The sequence below is a fragment of the Camelina sativa genome, chromosome 7, assembly GCF_030686135.1.
Source record: "Camelina sativa cultivar CO46 ecotype springtype chromosome 7, ASM3068613v1".
Taxonomy (NCBI): Eukaryota; Viridiplantae; Streptophyta; class Magnoliopsida; order Brassicales; family Brassicaceae; genus Camelina; species Camelina sativa.
This window is the reverse complement of record NC_141886.1, coordinates 10,222,175-10,228,174: the sequence shown is the minus strand read 5'-3', so window position 1 is coordinate 10,228,174 and position 6,000 is coordinate 10,222,175. Positions and strand designations below refer to the sequence as shown.

At 31.2% G+C, this 6,000-nt stretch overlaps 1 pseudogene; it reads left to right on the top strand.

The window, feature by feature from the left end:
- The first annotated feature begins 284 nt into the window (after positions 1–284).
- Positions 285–1,743, top strand: LOC104704509 (putative F-box protein At1g58090 pseudogene; annotated as a pseudogene).
- The last annotated feature ends 4,257 nt before the right edge of the window (positions 1,744–6,000 follow it).

Sequence of the window (6,000 nt, the reverse complement as noted above, 5' to 3'; positions counted from 1 at the left end):
TTTTAGCAAATTAAAATCTAAAATATTTAATTTTTGGAAACTAATTTCCTTTTAGAATTATTTTAAATATGTTTTCTGGATATAACAAATAATAATTTCAAATTTTGATATTTATTCAAATAGCAAGATTTTAATTATGTAAATCTCACAAATAAAAGGTTACTTAAGAAAATATACTTCTCAATTTATAACAGGGGATGTCACGATTTTTTTATTGGCTGAAAACGGATGTTTATATAATAAGATTTCTTCCCTTCCTTCCTTTACAAAAGAAAACCCTAATAATGGTTGCGAAAAAGCTTCCACTAATGGCGCAGGGACAGCTTCCATCAGAGCTGGAAGAAGAGATACTCGTACGAGTTCCACCTCTATCTCTCGTTCGCTTGAGATCCGTTTGCAAAGGATGGAACACTCTTTTCAACGATAAGAGATTCGTCGAAAGAAACTTTGCTTGCGGTCGCCCAGAAATCTTGTTAAAGACACATTCCCATCTTTATTCGATAAGCGTCGATCTCAACAAGGACGATCCGACTATAAAAATTAGTGATTTATGTTTTGATTTAAGCAGTCGCCGTTATGATCTCGAGGGGACCTGCGATGGTTATTATGGAGCCGTGGTTCGAAACCCGTTATTCAATCAGACTGAATGGATTGACCCGGATGATGAGTATCCACGTAGCAGCAGTCAGAGCATGGGTTACGATGGTAGTAGCACCGAAAAGAGTTACGAGTATATGAAGACTAGGACTCAGAGGTTTGATGAAGTTATTACGAGATTTGCAGTCTTCAAATTTGCAACCATTGCGTGGAAAGTTACTTATCGTACCACTCCACGTTTACTCGAAGAAGAGAAAATAGTAGATGAATGTAATTGCACGGTCTCCCTGAATGGAAATTTGTACTGGACAGCTTATACTAGTAAAATCTATTTCATCCGAATGTTCGATTTTTCGAAAGAGGTAGTACAGACCTTTTGTCGTCTACCGTTTAAGGGGACACATAGTAGTTCACATACTCGTGGCCTCGCGATTTACAAGGGAGATCGGCTTTCTGTGTTACAACAATGCATAGGAGGAAGAGAGGTTAAGATTTGGGTGACAGATAAGAAAATTGGCAATGGGGATGATGTGGTGTGGATTAATTTCATGACTATCTCAATACCTAAGTTTCCCATGGTTTGCAAAAACATTTCTTCAAGTTACTTCGTCGATAATAATGTCTATGGAAAGACCTTCGTTACGTGTTTTCTTCGCCAGAAACCTAAACAAGCTTGGGTCTATATCGTGAGGGGAGATTTGTGCAAAAAAATTAAGATAGATGAAGTGGCATATATGCAGTTAAAATCCTGTGTCTATGTTCCTAGTTTGATCACCATTTCTAGAGAGACTTTGGCTGAAGGTACTGAACCAAGAAGAAATGTTTTACATGTTTGATTTACATTGTTGCTTTCTTGTTTTATTTAATTATTTACCTTCATGTAGTTTGCTTTGTTATGAATCAATTTTCTTCTCTTTTGGAGCCTTTCTCATTGGTTTGAAAGGATACTATATATTATTATTATTATTATTATATATCATAAATATAATTAAGTCTGTCCTAAAAAAGTTGAACTCAAGATAGAACCACAATTTGTTTGGCCTGATTCTGTTAATTAATATAGGATTTTTCTTAAAATCTGGTTTTGAGCCTGGGAAGATATACAAATTCGTTACTCTGTCAGTGATTCCTGTGTATATAGTATAGCTTACAGAGAAGAAGGTAATAAAATCCCCAAAGCTGAGATCCAGAGAGCTTAAAGAGAAGAAGAGAACACCAACAGGTTGTGTGTAGAAAACATTGAAGGCTCTTACGACTTACGAGTGCAATGACATATAGTGGTTGTGCTTACCGCATGTTTAGGGACAAGGTGGTCCACGGTTTCAGCAGGGATGCCAGGGAGTTCTGTAGGACACAAGCTTTTCAATCAATTCATGCAACACATACATGCTACATCGATTTTCTCAGGGGAAATTTTAATTCCGTGTAGTTTGGATTCATGCATTTGATCTCATCCCTTGTTGGTATACCCAGAATCATATAGGTAACGCAAAAATAGTGCTCCAACCTGTCCAAGAAGCTGTTCAGCCATGACACAACCTGTGGACCATATGTCTACTGCACTTGTGTACTTCGTCGCTCCAAAGTTGAACAAATGTAAGATAAACTGGCTTCTCCTTGCACCTGACACGACATTTTTTAGGCGTCGACTAGAAATAATTTATAACAGTAGCATACAGAAACGAAGCAGTTACGAGGAGAAATACACAGCTTCTAAAAAAGAAAAAGAACCAAATAACACTGTGATAGAAAGAAAAAGATATATTCATTTTTTTTTTTAAGATATATTAATTAGTCATGGAGACGAGATGTGATAGGCTAGTCATATCTTGCGAACACAAAAGTAAAAGTTACCTCAAAACCAGACTCGTCCCCTAGAATCTGATCAGGTGCATCAAACGTACTATCGCAAGAGACCATTGGCCACGTCAAGAGAGAGTAACGTTACCTTGCCACGTCAGCTATGCTCGAGTCTTTCAGATGCTGCGGAATCAAGTGGTTTGCTGTTAAGCGGATGGAAGGAGCTTAAAAGGAGTTGTTAGATTCATTTGTGGTTTATGCTTAATCTGTTTGTAAATCTTTCTTGCGATGTGTTTGAGGTCCCTTGCGATATGCTTGGGAGGTGATCTATGTTGATCGACGCCTACAGATTGAGTATTGAATCGTAATCGTTTCTAGAACCGTTCCTTGTACTCCCAATTGGATTCTAATTGAATATATTCATTGTTTGTGAGTTTGTATTAACAAACAATCTATCAGAATCACAACAAGATGCCCCTTTCACATAAATTCCATTGTTAATGTATTCTTGTACGATTCAGGTTTGAATCGATTCATGAAAACAGCTCACAAAGCACTCAAGCACTCTCGACACTCGATTGTTTACAAGAAAGTAAAAGACACAAAGGAGTTTTACGAGTTTAGGCTCCAAATTGGAATCCTACATTTTGCCGGAGGAATCTCTCTCCTGGATCTACAAGATCTTTCTGTCACAACTTGACTCATACCAACAAAGAAGAAATATAAAGTTTATAAGAATATATGCAGTGGGGAGAACCTCTCTTAATCTCTCAAATATATTATTTTTTAATAAGTTTTGTGTAATTTTAATTTTAAAATTTGAATTATAAATAAAATTCATAATCAATTATGTTTAGACATGTGTCAAATGAGTTTCTCATCAAATTTAAAGTCTAACTTTTAAGAAAATATATATTTTATATTTTTTGTGGGTAAGAAACTTCCACACATGCTCTAAGCTAATCGCTTCAGCTTCTAGACTCCCACTTACTTTTTTGGGATTAAGTCAGATGTATCGTATGTAAGAAACCAAAACAGAAGACCCTTTCTTCATAATAGAGTCTTTCCAGGAGTTAGGAAAAACCTTAGCATTCGGGTCACACAATCCACAATTCTGATACTTTTTGTTCAAACCTGTGAAAGTTGTACAATATACAAAATTTTAATTTTAAAATGATTATCAACCTGCTCAAACTGGTTTTATAATTGTTTTAGGTACAAGAATACACAAATAAAAGAAAAAAACTATGATATTATACTTAAATCAAAAGTATATAAGAAAACAACAATTTTTTTTTAACCATCATCTCAATTTATATACTCGTTATAATAATCAGAGATTTAAGAAAGTCAGATTTTAAAGAACTCATAATTTAAAGAAATATTTTTTAAGCTATCGATAATTCATTTGCTTTTACAAACTCTGGAACTAGCTATAACAGATATTGAACTCATAAATTAAAGAACCATTAGACTACACACATTCTTTTTGGAAAATAAGACCGAAAATAATATACAAAATACATGGCATAAAATAAGGCCATAAGCTCATGCTTTATAGGCTTGGCCTTTAGGTCGGTTCTGGGCATACCTATAATCCCTACCATAAACTGGGAGCTCATTCTTTTTAAAATCATAATAAACACATATGTGAAAATCATAGATATAAAGAATATTCATATTTTTCTGCTTGAATCAGCATCACCTTGACCAAAGCTGTGTATAAGCCAACGATCTGATATTCTGATTGCAATCTCTACGTTTATTTATGGAATGCGCTAAACACTCTCTTTGGTAGGTACTGGAAAAAGTCGTTTCTTCGCCTTCCTCATCTATGAATTAATGAGTTTCTTCACATTGGTATTAGAGTAAGACATAGAGTAAGACAGTCAACTATGTGGAATGTCAATATGAGATGCGTATCATTTCTTTTTGGTATGGGCCATATATTTTGGCCTACTTAAATTCAATGTCAATACTTGTTAAATTCTGATCAATTAATTGAACATGTGCATATCCTGTTAATTGCAATTTTGATTTGTCTCGAGATTTTGTAAGAAGACTCAATTTAAACTTTATAATTAACTAAATTAGGTGGGCATAAATGAGCAGATATTAAAAAAATGTGTGACTTTCTTTTTTGATAACTTAGCACTGATCCTAAAAATTTTGTAAGCTAAACACTAATCTTCTCAGGCCCGAGAGAAACCATGTTAAATTTCGAATTCCCGTGATCAATATTATTCGAACTTAGGTGACGAGACTTACATCCTTTTACCACTGAACCAAGACAACTTGGTTAAATATGTGAAATTTCAAATAGTTTTTCAAATGTTAGTTTTATATTTTAGTTATTTTATATTAAAAAAAATTAGAGTTCACGCATTTCATCTTGCAATAAGATTTGATTGTATATGAAATCATGAAAAAAATAAATATACTTTTATGCACTAATCCTGATGAGTAACACTTATAATTTTCATATCAAAATAATTTGTGCATTATATCAATATTAAAAATTAATACAAAATAATTATTGAATAAAAATCTGAAAATTAATATTATCTCATATTTGAAAAACTAACATTATCTTAAATCTATTTATTCTGTATGTTGTAATCTCATATGGATAATTTTAACACTTTTCCAACTAATTTTAAAAAAAAACTATACATATACTTTCATAAATTAATCCAAAATTTATATAAGCTCATTATTTTTCCTCATTTTTTATGTTATCCTGATAATCAGAAGAAAAAAGAAAGTAAAATTAAATTCAATAATCCCAACAAAATGTAAGAAGAACATATGCATAATACTTAAACATATGCTCTAAGTTAGATAAACATATTAATTTTTTGAAAAAACCTTTGCCTCATAACTAAACTCTCACCAAAAAAAAGAGAGATAAAATATAAAATTATTTACATATTAGTCTAGAATTTTTACTTTATAAAATTATTTACATATTAGTCTCATAAAAAGGAGAACATGTCATAAGAAGTTTATTTTTTACAAAAAAAAAACCTTTAACAATATAAAAAGTTTAACTAATGGTATTGTATTGGAAGAAACTATATAGCTATGAGACAGTTGAGTTACTTATATAGGGGTGAGTGTTTCAAATCATTATTTTTTTAGGATTAATAATTAACTGTAAAATTATTTTAATTACGGTATTATTTTAATTAATTGTATAATTTTATGATTTTTTCTTGTAAAATTAGTAACTTAAATTAGTATTATATTTTTATATATGTAGTAGAATTATCTACTTATATATTTTTTTTGTTTTAGTTTTTCATTTTTTTTGATAATTATCTTTTAGTTTTAAAAATAAAATATTAGATTACAAATGAAAAAAATTTAAATTAATAAAATTGACACATGTGGCGATCACTTGAATACTAACTTTGAAAACCAAGATTTAATATAATAAGATATCAACAAATTTCTTATTTCATTTTCTCCACATGTTTAATAAGTTTTACTCTTTTTAAAAATAAATATATTAACAAAAAAAATTCCAATAGAATTAGGTTGCTAATTTAAAATATACTTTTATGTTTATTGAATATATAAACAAATTTCTTTAACTTTTTA